The 17051-nt window shown below is 43.9% G+C and overlaps 1 protein-coding gene across 2 annotated transcripts in view; it reads right to left on the bottom strand.

Moving 5' to 3' along the window:
• The window catches only part of Atxn1 (ataxin 1), a 382307-nt gene that overhangs the window by 266055 nt on the left and 99201 nt on the right, over window positions 1-17051 (bottom strand). For both annotated transcript variants that reach the window (XM_075969766.1, XM_075969767.1), the window contains exon 3: window positions 8878-8999. The gene's annotated coding sequence lies outside the window, so the exon portion shown is untranslated. The remainder of the gene's footprint in view (window positions 1-8877; window positions 9000-17051) is intronic.

Below are 17051 nucleotides of genomic sequence, written 5' to 3'. Positions count from 1 at the left end.
GCTTAGCAACAAGAGCTTAAGCCAGGAGAAGAAATCATTGTGTGGAGACTGAGAACACTGTGCAAACTAGGGCTTGGGGTTTGAATCCTAGCTTCACAAGCTACAAGCTGGGTCACACTCTCCAGTCCCAATGGCCCCTTCCATGATACTAACATATAACTTAAATGTAAAAGTTACAGACCGGGTTTTAAGACACTCAGTGAGGATGTAAGATAAGACATGTACAAGAGCAACTTAATATAATAAGGGCATTTTCCAAGGATTTGTTGTGGATGTTCTGAGGGCAGGCTTTTCCAGTTTTTGATGTTGTTGTAAGAAGCCATTACCTATGCTTTCAGAAGGAACCCAAATAAACTCAATGGTTCACTAAGCTAGACTTAAATGAAATCATTTCTTTGGATAGTTATAGGTGTTCTGTCTGGGTGAACAGACATTTTCCCACATCTCCCCAGGAAAAAGCCATGCAATGGTTTCTTGCAATATCTCCCAGTGCCCTCATCAGACCAATTACCCACAGGTCTTCTTCCTCTTATCTAGTGGGGCTCACCCACTCCTTTCCCTCAGTGAGTACTGAACTACATTTGAAAGGAGACGCTCAGAACAAAGTGGAAATTTTTATTATGAAGCAACTAACCAAACACTGTGAAAATGTTCAATAATAACAACAATACAAAACCCCAACATGGAGTTTACAGCTCTGGGAAGTAATATCTTCTTTTCCTTATCTGGGATGGATAAACTGAGGCTCAAAGAGGCTAATGACTTGCTCGACATGATGCATTCAAGTACTCTGTCTGTACACAGGCTGTACAATTAATCTTGGTGGACAGTTTAACAGGAACTGGAGTCACCTAGGAGACACACTTCCGGGCATGTCTGTGAGGGTGTTCCCAGAGGAACTTAAATGAGGTGGGAAGACACCCTCCCCTGGGAACATGGGTGGTATCCTCCCATGGGCTGGGGTCCCCTAAAGAATAAAAAGGGGAGAGTGGGGTGCCAGAAGTCATCTCTGCTTCCTGGACACAGTCATACTCCTGTCACCTCTGCTTTGAGCTTCTCTGGCTGCCAGGCCTTATTCATCATGACTGGGTGTCCCCTCAAGCCATGAGCCAAAATAAGCCCTTCCATCCTTGCTGGCTTTGTCAGGTCATCTGCCACAGCCATGAGGACAGTAACTCATATACACAGATCTTACTTCCTTTCTCTTTTACACGTTCCCTAATCAAAGCTACTATACCAGACATTTTAGGGATGGAGTTAACTGAAGGTGGAAATCGGGGTCTTATCCCACTTACAGACACTTCTGCCCATGCTAACAAAAATCAGGCATCCCTGGATCAGCTGTAGCCACAATATAACCATACAGATTGGTCTAGACAGTCTGTAGAGGGCAGTTTTGGATGAGAGCCTCCTCTCTTGGGAAGCAGCTGAAGCTGTCATGAATATGGCAGGAATCTGTTGCCTCCCTGAGTGTTTGTCACTAGGTGTTTGGGATCACAGAAGAGAAATAGAAGAGTCAGTGAGTGCCTCCTCGGAAACGATACATGGTAACAGATGGCTCAGCAGGTAAGTGCTTGCCGCCAAGGCTGACTACCTGAGTTCGAGCCCCAGGACCTATATGGTTGTAGGAGAGCGCTAACTCCTGCAAGCTATCCTCTGACCTCCACTCTGGAGCTCGCGCACAACCATAAACGTGCCCACACAAAATAAATAAACTCATCAAAATACCGAGGAAAGAAAGCGAAAACCGTGCGTTTTAGTGCTTCGACACAGACAAACATCAAATTCTACGAAATGATGTGATGCTTAATGTGTCCGAGCCAGTCTGTAATCAGCACAGGAGGACTGGCTCCTTGATTCCTCCAGGCACAGATCACAGGGAGACGGGAGGTTGCAGCAGAATGACACCCGGGCAGATTTCAAGGTGAAAATTATCCTTTCTGACTCACTGATGCAAACTGAAGAACTAACAGGAAAAATCTGAGGTATGTATCTGTTGTACATAGAATTGAGCACACACATACACACACACACACATGAAAATATATCTTAAAAGACATGTAACTGCAGTCTGGAGAGATGGCTCAGTGGTTAAGAACCCTTCCTGCTCTTCCAGAGAATTGGAGTTCAGTTCACCTGTATTGGGGTGAGGTATTCTCTGTAGCTCTAGCCCCACAGGCAACAGCACACATATATACATACACATAAATAAAAATAATAACATCTTTTTAAAATGCATATAATATGCCTCACAGACTCACTGTCAAAAAAAATACAAACACCTTGTTTACAATACAAAACGTGAATTTTTTGAGTGGCATTTTTTAATGTGATATTTAAAAAAACACAGTCCTACTTCTTTCATAAAGAAACTCTTGTAGAATAAAAATTAATTTTGGAGAAGACCTTTCATTTACTTAAGCCAAGATTTTTTTCCTCCTTTGGTATTTTAGCCAAATAGAATTCTTAGAAATGGGGAAGAGAAAAAAAAAAAGCAACAAGCACACTCCTAGAGCAGAGTAGCCTTTCAAAACTGAAAATGTTACGTCAACCTTTTTAATGCTATCCAGTCTTGACTTTTTAAATTCCCTTTTTAAAAAAATCCCACAGTCACAATGCAGCCAGCACAGCATGTACCCTTAGTCTGGATCCTTGGTTAGGTGGATTATCATCATGTATGTCACAGAATGCTACAAAGGTAGCTCCGGGTAACTTCACAAAGATGGTTGCAATAGGGTAGAATCGTTTCTATCTGCTGTTAACTTTTTATAGTACCAATGGTTTGACTTAGATTGTTTGGTTTAAATAATTTAACGCTAAATCTAAGCATTTTCATTAAATTATTTAGTCGAAAGCAACTTTTTACAGTTTTTGAGAAACGGTAACAGGCAATGGGAAATCTGGCCAGTGGTCGAGAGCTTGCCTAGTATGTAGGGAGTCCTGGGCTTAATTAACCCTTAGCCCGCCTAAAGTCCAGACATAGGCATACACCTGCAATCCCAGAGTTTGACAAATGGCAGCAGAATGATCAAAAGTTCAATGTCATCCTTCACACTATCAAGATGGAGGGCAGTCTGGGCTTCATGAGCCCCCATCTCAAAAATCACCAGCGGCACCAGAGAAGAATACTTTTAAAGGTGCCATAGGAGTCCAGGCAAGTGATGTTGAAGCCTAATAGAGAACAAGGCCAGGGAGCAGAAGAGATGGAACATCTACCAGGAAAAACCACAGCCTGGTGAATGGAGGAAGAACAGGAAGAGGATGTGTCCAGCAGTGGACAGGGTTCAAGTTGCCCATGGAGTCTGTGTATCCGAATGAGAAGTCCACGGAAGCAGATGGGATAACCTCAACTTCAGATTTAGCCTCAAGTTCAAAGGGTCCATGTGATTTCTGATTGGAGCCATATGAAGGGGATCTGTAAATAACTGAGTTTGGAATCTGAAGAGATGCAAATGTTAATGATATTCACTGGCACAGAGTGGACACACACACACACACACACACACACACACTCACACACGCACACCAAGGAAAGCATGCAAAGTAACAGGACGTGGTTTTCTCATTTCTTTCAGTGATATCTGCACAGGCAGCAGCAGTTAAAATTCTAATTTATTTTTGGTGCACAGAAAATACCTCCCTTCAAAGCTCTCAGATTGTCACTGAAGAAGAGGATGCATCAAGTTAGTCTACCCTTGCGTCACTGATCGAAGGAAACCCATTGCATTTCCTGGACTGGTATGGTTTCACTCAAAGCGAGATGTAACGACACAGCTTCTTGGGACGACTTTTGCTATTAGGAGCTTGCTATGACATCGGCTAGAAGAGTGAGTCCTAACACATCTATCACCGGGTAGTCTGGGTCCTGCTTTACAGAATACTGACTTGGGTATGTGAGGAGACACATTCCTCTAAGCTGAAACACATCTAGAATGTTCTAAGGTAGCCTGTAGTAAGAGCAGTGAGTTCGCTGGCTCTTATTTTGAGTTTTCGGTTTCTTACTTCTCAGCCCAAACTAGCCTTAAGCTCACTATGAAGCCCAGGCTGGGTCCAAACTCAATGGCAGTCCTTCTGCTTCAGCCTCCCAAATGCTGAGATTATGAGCATGTGTGGCTCTCAGTGGGTCTTTTCCTACTTATGCCTGCTTACTGGTTTTCTCAAAACAGTACTTAGAATGAGTGTTGCTTTGGAAATCAAGGCCACCCAATGTTAAGTGGCCCAGAGCCACATGGGTTCTCAGCTGGTAAGACTGGCTTTTCTTTAGCCCACTTGTAAGAAAATACAGATTCTAAGAAGAAAATAGTCCATGTCCCATTAAAGACCCCCAAACCAGAAATGCTAGGCCAGATGTGGTGGTGCACACCTGCAATTCCATCCCAAGAGTCAGGTGCAGAAGGGTCACTGCAGTTTGAGGCCCACATGCTTTACATAACGAGTTCTAGGCCACTCATGGCTACACAGCCAGACTTTGTCATCTGATACTAGAATAAAACCTCAAGTTTTAAGTTTTCTTTAATTGGCTATTTCTCTACCCAAGAGCCTTTTAAGCAAGGCTCAGATATATGTGTGCAACCAACTGTTAATTCCTATTCTGCAACTGACAACCGGGACACGTCTCTTCTGCATCACGGAACATCTCTCACACCTACCTCCACTTGAATGAAAAAAAAAAAAACCACCACTCAGGGAAATCCACCAGCTCTCCGTGAATCTCATGTTCAAGAGTCTCATGTGCCCTTGGTCTTGCTTTAGGAACCCATGCTTGTTTGTCCGTGCTTAGCTGAGAATATGAGAAGATAAATCTAGCTGGTAACACCTTTTTTCTTTCTAATCTCCTAAACAGAATGAAAAGACAAAAAGTGTATCCAAGCCACAGAGTGCCTGTTTAACATGCATATGGCCACTGGCTCTGTTCCAACATCAAAACTAAAACTGTAATGGACACTTGGGAGAATACGCTTTTCCAACATGGTACTTGAGTGTGTCTTCTCACATGTTATTCATGAACAGCATGACTTCTATGGGCAAACCTGTGGCTAAGTAATAAGTGAAAAATGCAAAGAATGCAAAAAAAAAATTTCAAACCTGATCTTAACTACATATCCCAAGCTATCCTCTGTCTCAGTCTCCTCAACACTGGGATTATGGGTATGTAGCACAACACCAGCATCAAAATAAATGATAGATAGATAGATAGACAGACAGATAGATAGATAGATGCATTTGGTCATTATGATATTGTGAAATATATATTTGCTGTTTGTCTCCATTTCCTGGCTTACAACTTTTAAAATTCTTGGAAGTAATAAGTCTCTTTTGATTCTGGAATTAACTGACTGATCCTAGATATCCCACAGCTTCAGTACAGAACATACTGAGGCGAGATTTGAGGGTTAGGTCAGTTAGCTTCTCCCCCACTCTCTGGGAGGAGGAAGAGAAGACTGTGTTGATCATCTGATGCCAGTGAGTTTACCGAGTGTGCTCAGGCAGCAAGGCTTCCTTAAAAGCTCAAAGAGGCAGAGTCTGTGAAGCATTGAGACATTAGGAGGATCCCAGAGATTAGCCTGCCCAGAGAATGTTGAGGCTCTGCCCCTTACTCTTTCACCTGATTTTACAGCTCTTTGTCCTGCTGTTCGCCCGTATCCTTTGCGACACCACTTACAACAGTATGATTCAGCAGTGGCATACAGTAGCGCTATAGCTGTAAAGAAGTATTTGTTTGAATTCTGTGTGTCAGTCTAGTAAATTCATTCAAACCCAGGGAGGAAGTCCAAGGAACTCTCCCCCCCACACACACACCTTACATCTGGTGGACCAGCAGCTCCAATTAAATAACCCACTGTGACGTAAACATCACTACAGGACTGAGCCCTCACCTCCAGGATCTTATCCACGTATTCCTCACAGATGTGTTCTGTATTGTAATAGATGGTAGGAGAAACAGAGTTTACTTTTCTCTATACCTGCTCAGCAATGGTTATCTCAACAGGTGTATCCATCCTGATGGCCCCAACTCATCCCTTCCTAGAATAAGGAGACCATTATATGTTCTTCTGTAAGATATACCCACCAGGGCTGCATGCAGACTGTTGGGGAGTTCTGCCAGAAGCACGGATATCACAGATTTCTTTGGAATCAAGCCAAGTCAAGTTGACTGCCCCCATGGTTCCAGAATGGGGGGCGGAGCAGGTGGAAGAGGGACAGAGGAGTCAAATGTCACCACTGCAATCTGTTAACATGCGATTCAAACCAGAGTCTGCCGAGTCTGCCACTAGCCCCGTGGAGCTTTGATGTGTGGCCACTAAGGCTTAACTTTGTCCTTTCCAGTGACAGGGTACCGCTCTCACCACCCAAACTGACCACTTGCAAGTTCCAACAGCTGAAAGAAATGGCACTTGGAATAAACCGCCAAGGGCAGCTGATGTGGCCTTGGGAGATGGCTGGTCTTTTGTGGCTTTCCTCCAGCTGCCCAGCACAGAGCCGATGTCCCCTATATCAGACCTCAGTTGAAGCTGTTGCCATTTCAAGGGACAGAGGAAAGAAACATTGAAGGCCCGGAAAAGTGGGTGCTTTGTGTGTTTAGCTGGAACTGGGTTCTGAGAGTTCATAGACAAGGATGATTTTCCATCCCGCAAAGGTGAGGCAATCAAAGTAAATGTGAATCTCACGGTGGTTGCTGCCTACATCGACAAGAGAGCATTTCCTGGGAACCTTCCTTGTACTCGGACCCTGCACCCTTTGCTGTGGGCAAGAGGCCAAGGACAATGCTCACAGTCTCTAGATAGTTTTTCTAAACTTCAGTAGGCAAAGAGGTGGGACGAGCCTTCTGAGCTCTACATCCCCCAGAGACTCTGATTCCTTAGGCCTGGTGGCACTGTGTCTATGACAACCACATCCTGGTGAATCAGATGCAGGAGGCCCAGAGATGAGACCACCACTGAGAAACATTGGAGTATGATCTGGGTGCTGTCCTATAGCAGAAGTCGGAAACTCAAGTGGGGTGACAGCAAACACATAGCTCTAATGCAGAACCTGTGGGTGTCAAAGACACTCCTCAAGAGGGCAGGTACACTGAGTCGAGACCTGAGAACTTATGAGGGGAGCTTGGATTTCTGATAGGCAAGCTTTGTCTATAGAAAGCCCCCGGCTATGTCTTCAGTGGGTTTGTGATTCACCATAGCCCATACACACAGTAGACATATGCAGAAAGAGATAGGGGCTAGGGTACCCCAGCAGACAGAAAGGCCACATGCTCTCTGGAACACTCATAACCTAGCATCCCCAGATCACACCGAGTTTGCCGTGTCACTCCGCTGAATTCATGTGGTTTCCTGCATCTCATATCTTAACATTTGTTAGAGAGAGAAAACGATGCTCTGAAACCCAAATACTGTGCTGCTCGCTCAAAGGCAGACAGCTGCTAACGAGAGTGACATGTGACCATCATTTAAACTGCTGTGCACAGCTCAGCTTCAGGAAGGAGATGTTTAGTAAGAAAGAAAGCCAATACATTCTTCTCAATGGAAAACAAAGTGTGGGGCTCCACAGAGTGAAGGATCTTGTACTCAGTCAGTTACAGAGAGATAATAATCTAGGGCCTCGATGGAGGAAGAAAACAGACAAGAATGTAAAAAACCTAGTCTTGCTTTATTTTAATATAAAATTCATGAAACACTCCTTTATTAATGTCGCAAAGGAATTAAATTATTAACTACAGAATCTGAAAGTCCTGCTTCACCAAAAGACAATGGAGATAAGAGTCCCCCAGGGGCTGGACCTTTTCTTCCACCCTGGCTAGGCGAATGACCTCTCTCACTCGCTGCAAATGATAGTTTGCCCCAGGCACACAGTAAATTCCACTGAAGAGAACTGAAGACTACTGATTATTTAATGGTACTAGATTGAGCTTTCAATTTGCAGGAGTCCAGGGAAATCATGCTGGCACATACACTTCTACAAGCCAGTCATAGCAAGTGGTACCTTCTCCCAATGCCCTTGACCACATATGAGGATGAACAGGGCTTGCATTTGAGGAGTGTTTCCAGGAAATACCATTAATGAAGCCAAGAAGGCATCCTGAGAAAGCTGTATTTGTTGAGAATATAATTTGTATTTTTTTTAAATCATGTATTTAAAGTTTGGAATGTTTGGGCTGTAACTCTTAGACCAAGCTTGTCACTTAGGGGACCAAGACCACCAATAAGCAGAAGGACTAAGGTGTATCAGGAGGGTCACTGTATTCCACAAACAGCTAATTATAAATTCTAGAGAGAACTGGAAAAGGTTGCCAACATGAAAACCGACCAGAGTTTTTGAAGACAATACTAATTATCCTGACTGACTTTACACACTATGTATTTCTTTCAAATAACTACATTGTGCCACCTTTTAAAAAATGACTCAATAAGCTTTTGTTGAAAATGATCTGGAAACTCCCAGTAACTCCACCTTGCCTGCTCCAATACTGATTACAGATTAAGAGTCTCACCAGGTAGCTAGACCTCCTCTGTCTGACTCATGAAACCCTTATGCATTCAGCTAAATGGAGCCATGGACCACACAGACCATTCATTGTGTGGACATCTGAGGTTATGCTGCGACTATTGGTTTTTGTTGCTTTGTTTCATTTTCCCTAATGGCAAACGCCTTCCCCTGAGGTCTTATGATCCTGCAAAATTCAGAAATAAACATATTAAGCTAATCTGGCTACTTTCTTGGCTCTTTCTCATGAAACAATATTTTCAGGTATGTCTTAATGCTTGAGCTATGCGGAAAATGGCTACGCACCTTACTCACTAAAATATCCCAGCACGCCAAGTAAAGACTGACACACGAAACTGAAAACATGTAAATGCCAAGTCCATCGGGACAACTTACCCCAAACCATTCCTGTTTTAAGCTCATTTGCGCAGGCTGGAGTCCACTCTGGTTTGCTCAGGGTCTATAGGAACCCTACTTCTGAAGCTTCTACACAGATTCTTTCATGCTCCTCCAGTATGCTGCAGTTTAACAAAAGCAAACACCAAGTCAGAGTGGAAATTGCCACTTCAAGCAGTTAGTGAATATGCAGGGGAAATCCCTGGGCTTTCTCGGTGTCTGTCTTCTAATGTCACACAAGCATGTTACTCACCCAAAAGAAGCTATCACACATCACATCTACATTGATACCCTAAAATACTGGAAAGACAGACAGACAGAAAGAAAGAAAGAAATGAAGTAAAGAAAGAAACGAAGAAAAGAAAAAGAAAGGAAGTAAGGAAAAAAGAAAGAGAAAGAAAGAAAGAAAGAAAGAAAGAAAGAAAGAAAGAAAGAAAGAAAGAAAGACAGACGTACAGGAGAAGATAGTATTTTCCAGTAGACATGTGCTTGCAAAATTTCAAGTTTACCCACTGTATGAAGGAAAGGAAGGCTTCTTCAGGTTTGAATAACTAGAAAGTAGAGGAAGTTTAGTTTTTTAAAAAATTACTCATCTGCCTGTTAAAGTCTAAAATGGCCTAGTGTGACGTTGTACACCTGCAATGCCAGTACCCAGGAGGTAGAGGCAGGAGGATCAGGAGTTTGAGGCCAGCTTGAGCTACACGGTGAGGTTCTGTATTTAAAAACAAAAAAATACCATCTGGTTGTTGAGAAAATATTGTTTTCTTTTACATATAGCGCTTTAAGAATAGAAAAAAATGATAGCATGAAAGAGAAAGGAAATTTCCATTTTGTACTACAAATGGGTAGTTGCTGGGTTTCCCCCACCTGCCTCTAGATAAACCTGATAAATACCATCTCCTCCCAGGGTGGAAAGCGCCAGGTACTGTACACAGTAGATATGAAACCAATGGTAAAGGTATGCACGCCTCTTCACCTGCCTCCGAACAGCTGATGATGTCTACACGAGAGTGTCCTGGCGGGCAGCCATTCCGAAAAGTTCTTTTCCTGCCTTAGCTGCATTAACGTTTTCTTGTCCCCAGCTCTCCAGTTTTCCCTGAATCATGGTTAAACCCCACTGTTTTGCTTTTTGACAGTGTGCACTTGAGAGTTTGGAGGCCACCTTCAAAGGAGTCTGCACCCTGGCTTGTATGTTTTAGCTTTGGAGAGTAGTTGTTCTCTATCTAGTTTGAAAGCCTGCTGGAGGGTTGTCACCCACTGGGGAGGATGAGGGTTGCATAATACTACAACTGTAATCCGGGTGTTGGAGGAGAGATCCTGACAACAGGTGCTGCGCCCCTCCCTTCTGCTCTGAGACCGCCTCCCCTCTGCCCTGCTCTTTGCACTTCTAGAGTGAGTGTGTTCAGCCAGCATGTAAACAGGCATCAGAGCTGAAGACAGTCTCCAAAGCAAAGACACAAAGACCAGGCACGGTGGTGCATGGCTGCAGTCCTTACAGCCAAAAGATGACCACAAATTCAAAGCTTGTGTAGTCTCCACTGCAAGTTGAGAGTGGCCAGGCGTATATAACATAGCCTACCTCAAAACAGCAATAACAGCAACGGGGTTGGGGGTGGGGGAGAGAAAAAGAAAAGAAAGGAGGCTCTCAATGACCCATATCTTTGCCTGGAACTTGAATAACAGATGGTCATAACACAAAATGGAGGCAACCTGGGACCGAGGTCCCCAACCCGTCACATGAAAGGACCCCCTTACCATGTTTCAGCTCTCATGTTTTGGTCTTTATATCATGGCTCTCCACGGGCATAGTATGGATAAAATTAGTTCTTCCCTAGCCAAAGAGTTGGTTGTAGGGTAAACAGATCTGCCTTCCATGATCAGTTTCTTATGTAGAATATTAGTAAGCTGAGGCAATCAATGCCTAGCCACCGCATGAATGTTAAACTCTACAATTTTGGATTCTAGAATGATCAACACAGCTGTCATCACATGACCCACTTATAGGCGAGGTAACCTTTCACGCATCCCTAAGTCATTGGGATAGTTAATATTTTTGTTTATTTTATTGAGACAGGGCCTCCAGTATTCCTTGAGCATACTAGGTAGCTAAGGGTGACCTTGAACTTCTGATTCCCCCCTCCTCCACCTCCCTAGTGCTGGGATTGCAGCTTGCTCAGCCTATGCTACACCAGGGACAAACACATTGTAACTCGCATGCTAAGCAAGCCCTCCACCAAGCTACGTCCCTGGTCCCATCACTGACCCTTTGAAAGACTCAGCAAGTTATTGTTTTATGGAACAGTCAATGTTTTCTAAGAGGACTTCTGGGGGGGGAGGGTTGTGGTTAAATTCAAGCAGACAATTCCTACCGTTGAGAAGTAGACAGTGTGGGGTTCTTGGTAAACATTCCGTCAAGTGAATAGAGTTTAGTACCATATAGTGCTCAGTCTGGACATGCATCTGCTGGAGAACGAAAGTGTCCTTCTGTTTTCTAGATGATATGAACGCCCACAAAAAGTGGGGTTAAAAGGATGCCATTCATTTTCTGAGCAGCTTTCATGAACGATATCTCACCCCCCACCTTGATATATAGTACTAACAAAGTGACACAAATCAAGATAAGCCTGCAAATTCAAAGAAAAACTGTCTTGGTGAGACAGAATTTGGAGGAGAAAGGAGGCCTTTGGTCTCTTTATTTGCTGATAGTAAACTTTTTCCCCCTTGAAACTAAAGAGAGCTCCCTGTTCTTGTTTTCATTGTTCCCAGCTTTCTCTCTGGCTCTTAGAGAACTGGACAAGATGTCTGCAGCTTCATTTGACTTCTATAGAGCATGTGCCGTCCGGCCTGGAGAAAGCCATGCACATCTTACAGATACACAGGAAGTGAGTCAGAACTATGACTAGACATAGGGTTGAACTACTTATGTCAATTGACTCTTCTTTTTTAAATTTTTATTTTATCTTATTTTGAGACATAGCCTGGCCTTATAGTCCAGGCTGGTCCCGATCTCCCGATCTTCTCATGTAGCCCAGTATGTCTCCTAAGGGCTGGCATTACAGGAATGCTGTGCTCCCCTCAGCGCCCTTTGACCTCCGAAGGATGTCAATCACTTAATGTGATAGCAAGTGGCTTTGAACCAGAGAAGCTTAGCAGAAGCCTCGCATTTCTATTAATGCAGAGAGCTCAACGTTCAGATTTGCTTTTGTCCTTAACAAAGAAGTTCATTTCCGGATTATGTTCCTGTCACCTGTTTATGAACAAAATCTATTTGTGCGTGAGGAGGTGGTTGGGGATTGGGGTAGTGAAAGGAGATATTCTCTGGCTGCTGAAGCCACATGTCTGGAGACTGGTGAAGCAGTGCTTATGTATTTACAGAGGGGAGAGAGAGAGAGAGAGAGAGAGAGAGACAGAGAGACAGAGAGACAGAGAGAGAGACAGAGAGAGAGAGAACTCATCCAAGGGGACAGCAATTTCCATTTTTCCTCATCCCAGGGGGCATGGAGTTAAAAATGATTCATTTCATGACTCCCAGTCGATCCCCAGTTATAGGCACTGTGATTGGTAGCAAAAGAAAAGCACCAGCTGGATAAGGGGCCCATACCTATAGTCCCAGAAAGCACTAGGGAGACAGAGGCAGGAGGATGCTGTGAGTTTCACTTAGCTCCACCGGGGCTACGTAGTGAGCAACAAGCCAGTTAGGGTGTTACTATAAATAGTAACACCTTGTCTTTAAAAAAAATCGAAATGAAACTATACAGACAAAAAAACAACTCTGAAAACTTTATGAATTTCCTTTGAAGCAAAAATTTCCTAAGTCAGGGCTGAGGTATAGCTGAGTACGTCATAGATGGAGGAGGCTCTGTCCTGTATCCTCAGCACGGAGTCTCCAAGAAAAATGATGTGTTTGTATCGCTAGGGCTGCAATCTGAGGCTTTATGCATGCTGGTGAGTGCTCCACCATGTAGCCATGCCCTCAGTCCTAAGACAAAGGAAATCCCATCTGCTTCCTTTCTTCATCACACCCTGCGCTAACCCTGCCAACAAGAAGCAGGCTTGAATCTAATCTCGCTGGCAATGTGTTCTTGTCTGCTGGCTGGTGGCACTGTCAGCACAAAATAAAAGGGCTGGACCAGAAGCCTGGTTAGTTCATTGCTTGCCCAGCATTCTCGAAGCCCTGGGTTCTGTCCCCAGCAGTGCAGAAACTGGATATGGTGGCACATGCCTGCAGTTCCAGCACTCAGAAGGTAGAGGCAGGAGGACCAGAGTTCAAAGTCATCTCTGACTACAAATTGATTCTGAAGTTGAGCTATGACACATGAGATTCTTTCAAGAAAATAAAGAAAGCCAGCAACAGAACAGAAAAAAAATATATAGCCAGAGTCCCAAGACTGGAGGTGGGGGTGGGGGAAGAAGCAACATCAGCAGGCATATTTGAGCGTGTGCCTAGAGACTCTGAGTATGTAAAGGGCTCTACGGAATGCTTTCCAATTCCATAGGCATTTGGGGGATACTTTTCTGGAGGGTCATAGCCAGGGGGTGCCATGGCAATATAAGCCAAGCACAATAACCTTGCTACTGTGAGGCTTGTTTGCCAACCTTGGTCTGGCTAGATAGATTTTTCAAATAAAGTAGTCCCAGCCTCCTACGTAGAATTGGTTCCTAATGTATCAGGAAAATTCCCTAAAATTAACTGCTACTTATAATTCAGGTTGTTTTACATATATTTAAATATTATAATGGAAACATGATCTCTACAAATGCAACTGACCAGGGAGACTGGTGGGTGTGCACAATCTGAATTCAAGGACACAGGGCGTGAGCCACAAATCACAGCACGGGGGGGGGGGGGCCTGTCAGAAGCAGCCTCCAAGGGGCCTCCGGTGGCTCTATGTCTTGACAGTCACACCTTGGTGACACTTGAGTGCAGATTAGAGTTAGTGACTTGCTTCTGAAACGTAGAGTCGAACAAAAGTCATGGGACACCATATCCAAGCTGGGGCGCTGTGGTTTGCGTCTGAAATAGACCCCATAGGTGTGTGTGTGTGTGTGTGTGTGTGTGTGTGTGTGTGTGTGTGTGTTTGCACACTCCATCCCCTGCTGGTGGCACTGTTTTTGGGAAGTCATGGACTCTTAGGACATGAGATCTTGCTGATAGGTGGAAGATAATCTTATCTATTATCTAGGATGCACGTGCTTGGAGTTTTGACTTCCTGCTACAGAGAGTGCCACTAACTCATCCTTAGCATGAGGGATGAGCGAGCTATGCACATCCCCATCAACCTGCCCCTGACCTCCGTATTTCTTCAGAGACGTCCCCAAATGAAGACTATCATCTGTGGAACTGCCAAAGAAGGTGGAGGGGACTAGCTTGCTATTGAAGAAAATCCTTAACCTGGCCTATCAGTCTTCATTTACTTTACCTGGCTGATAGAAAAGACGGCAGTCTCTCTGCTGTGTGTTCCTACAGGTGAAATGCCCTGCCTTTACATGGAAAAGCTGTCCTTTAAACTGGAGTAGTGGAACTGAGAGTTGACTGAGTCTCTAAAGTACTGGACTTGCAAGCAGGAAAACCTGAGTCTGATTAATTCCCTAGAATCAATTTAAAAAAAATGCAGGCATGGAGGTATGGTGATATAATCCCAGTGCTGGGGAGGAAGGCAGGAGAGTCCCAGGGTTCATTGCCACATCATCTAGCTTACTCGGCAAGTGCCAAGCCAGTGAAAAATCCTGCATCTCAAAACCACAAAAGTTAGCAAGTGCCCCAAGAAATGACAGCGGAGGTTGTTCTGTGGCCTCTACATGCATGTGCACACAAGTATATACACCCCACACATAACCGCATGCACATGGATAGACACAGAGAGACACACATTCTCATGAACACACAGACACACATGCAAGCTCCCATTTATCTGCAAAAGCCCCGTTCCATGACCCCCATTGGATGCCTGAAACTGTACACAGCAGAGACCCTTATATGTAGCTCTTCTTATACATAAGTATCCATGTGTCCTATTTTCTTTGTCTGTTGTATTTGATTACTGTGACAAAAACAGCCTAATGAGAAAAAGGGTTTATTCAGGTCATGGGTCAGGTATAGGCCACCATCATGGGAAAGTCAAAGCAGCAAAAGCCGAAAGTAGATGAGCACATATTTCCACAGTCAGAGGGAGAAAGCAATGGGTACGGGCTGCAGCTCAGTCCCCTCTCGTCCCAGGGAGTGGTCTTTGCTATAATTAAGATGGGTCTTCCCATATCAGTTAGTGGAGTCAAGATAATCCCTCACAAGATGCTCAACAGCTCATCTCCCAGGTAATTCTAGTTTCTGTGAAGTGGACAATTTGCTAGCCAGCACGGGATGATAATCTGAATGTATGAATTAGGAGCAGCGAGATATTAGCAATGACTAATAATGCAATAGAACAGCATACTACAGTAAAGTTTATTGGAGCCTTTGAGCTATTTACTTCTGGAATTTTCCATTTAATGTTTTTGTGGGGGAAATTCTGTTGACAGTGAGTAACTAAAATCGCAGAGGGCAAAATTGAAGCAGGGTAGGGTCTACTGTACAGGAGTGGGGAAAAGATCAAATACCAAGTGAAAAGGCCACCATGATTTGTTTGTTTTCATAATAATGGCAGAAAAACAATCTTCAATTGGCAATAGAGAGCCAGGGAGGACTCAGACAACATGGCTTCCGTAAAAACTAGGAGGACCAAATTGTTTTCAAAGCCTTTGGATTCTACGAAATGCAAAGCCTATTGCCCCTCTAGCTATTGAAATGAATTAAGACATCCCCATTGCTGCCTGACACAGACATACGGAATATGAAAGGCAGAGGAACCATCTCTAACTTGTGCCTCAATTCAAATCCCGAGCGGTCTCCCATCAGAAGAAAGGTGTATCTGGTTTGAAGGATCACCGTTCTGACACTTAGTAGGGTGAAGCCCATCACAAAACAACCAACATGGTTTTGATCCACACTAGCAGAATTCAGCCCAGCATCTGTGGGGCTCTGTGTTCATGGATTCAGCTAAAAGAGGATAAAAAAAAAAGGCAGGCAGGAGCTGAGGAGACAGCTCAGGTAGTAAAGAGCTCTCCATGTAAGTAAGCAAAAGGATCAAGTTTCGATGGCCAGTGCCCCTGTAAAAACTTAGGCATGGTGACATATTCTCATAACTCCAGTGCTGGGGAGGCTCAGACAAGAGGATCAGGATTACTGGGGGCTCAATAGCTATCCAATCTAGCCAAACCCACAAGCCCCCATTCCAGCAAAGGAGCCCATCTCAAACAAATATCTGTATGCACATGAGCAGGCACATGTGTGCACACGCAGACACACAGGCACACAGACACACACATGCACACAGGCAGAAACTATACTGAACATTTACAGGTTTTTTTTTTCTGCCACTATTCCTAAGCAGTACAGCTCAACAGATTAAGGAGCATTCACACTGCGTTAGGCAGTATGAGCAATCTCAAGATGATGCGAGGCACAGGACAGGAACTGTGTGGGTTTATGCAAACACTGTGCTATTTTAGTGGTAGGACTTGGGCTTTGGGGATTTTGGTATCTCTAGAGGTCCTGGGACCTATCCGTGCAGACACTTAGAAACAGATTGAATTTCTCATGTTTTAACTGTTGGGGTTGCACTCATAGTCAGAAGGAACTAGAATCGGGGAGGGAGGAGAAAAAAAAAAGAATTAAGAAAAAATGCAAGAAACTCACGGCCATTTATAAATCTTTCACAACCAAAAGCCACTAAGCTCTCCAAAGTACATGAAGCCCCAAGGAAGAGGTGTGTGATTGCCATTTAAAAATAAGCAACGGTAGCATTAGCTCAGGCAGCAAGGCTGCTACCACTTAACCTGCAATTTGGACACTTTGTATAAGGAGGAAACCATGTTGTCTTATGACATAAGGAGCAGATGCTACTAATTAACACACAAAAATGTCTAAAACAGAGTTAGGAAAACATATGAGTTTGGAAACATAAGTAGAAACAGCTTCGGAGAGTAACAGCCAGACAGGATACTATGACGGAGGATAAGGGTTGGATTTTTTTTTTTAAGACAGTCAATCAAGCTGGTAAGCTTGCATAAGCCTTCCTGTAAATAAAGTATGGGCTTAAAGGAAAGTGCCTGATAAATATTGCTTCTTATTTTTTAAA

Source organism: Microtus pennsylvanicus, chromosome 4 (assembly GCF_037038515.1).
Source record: "Microtus pennsylvanicus isolate mMicPen1 chromosome 4, mMicPen1.hap1, whole genome shotgun sequence".
Lineage (NCBI taxonomy): Eukaryota > Metazoa > Chordata > Mammalia > Rodentia > Cricetidae > Microtus > Microtus pennsylvanicus.
The sequence above is the reverse complement of the archived record's forward strand: the minus strand, read 5'-3'. Positions and strand labels throughout refer to the sequence as shown.